Raw genomic sequence first — 1,168 nt, forward strand, 5'->3', positions numbered from 1 at the left:
ACTCACTGATCTATGACAATTGACAATGTCTTTGGTGAGGTAAGACAGATGAGCTAAAATTTCGAGAATCTTCACAGCTAAAATTTAGGAAATTATTGGTAAAACAAGCTGTCACACCTATTTAACAAACTTTTTTATTCAATAAATATTCAACAAGAGCCTCCTAGATGCACAGCGCGATGGAGGGAAGAGAAGCAGTAAACAAAACAGAGAAAGTTTCAAACCCTGCGGAGTTCGAAGTCCTACCCCAGGAAGCTTAAGTCTGAGGAAAAAACACTTATGTCCAACTCAGTACCTTGAAATAAACTCTAAGCTGCTGGATGCTGAAGCAAAAAAAAAAAAAACCGTACAGCCTATCCATGAAACCAGTCTCTTTCTGAACAGAGAGAAGGAAAGCTTTAGTTTCCATAAGCAGTTGCTTCTGTAAGGTGAATTAAAACAATACGATCATTTAAACTTTCCCAGAATGTGTGGTATCGCAGGAATGTGTGTCTGCAGCCTGGAAAACTAACTGGCTGCGCTCATGCATTCAGCCCCTCTATCTTCGTGGGATCCCTGCTTTAGTGTCTGCTGAAAACTTCATGTCGAATTAAATGGCTTCCCCGAAATCTGGGGCCCACAAAGACAGGCTTGGGATGTAGGACATTAGTTTTCTGTGTGTTTGTGGAGAAGGATTGATTTAAATATGTTGAGAACGTCTTAGTGGTAAAAGTGAGTGGATTTTTTTTTTTTTTTTAAGGAAAATTTTATTGGGAATATTTTTTCCCCTTAGGTGTGAAATTTGGCAGGTAACTGCATTCTCTGATGGACTGTTGAAGACTCGGTTAATTAGAAATAAGATGCGGGTCCAAGGTAAACATCTTGAGCCCGCTAAGTCTTCTTAGGATGTTTGTCTGAAATGCTTCTGAAAATAGTATAGCTTTCTATAAAGAAATATTAACCGGTGTTCATAAATGGGGTTGACTACGCTCTAACCCAGTCCTTACTAAATTGGTATTAGACGAGGGATTAGGCTCTGATTTTATTTGAAAGTCTCAAGAGGAAAAGCAACTCCAACTACTGCTTTCTTATTCGTTTTTCAGAAATAAGGCAATGGAGCCTCCTCTTTCGTGAGTGCAGTGGGAGATGGTGAAACCAGCCCCAACGGCTCGATGCAGAAACAGAGCTC

This window comes from Pteropus alecto, unplaced genomic scaffold (assembly GCF_000325575.1).
Source record: "Pteropus alecto unplaced genomic scaffold, ASM32557v1 scaffold7, whole genome shotgun sequence".
In the NCBI taxonomy this organism is placed as follows: domain Eukaryota; kingdom Metazoa; phylum Chordata; class Mammalia; order Chiroptera; family Pteropodidae; genus Pteropus; species Pteropus alecto.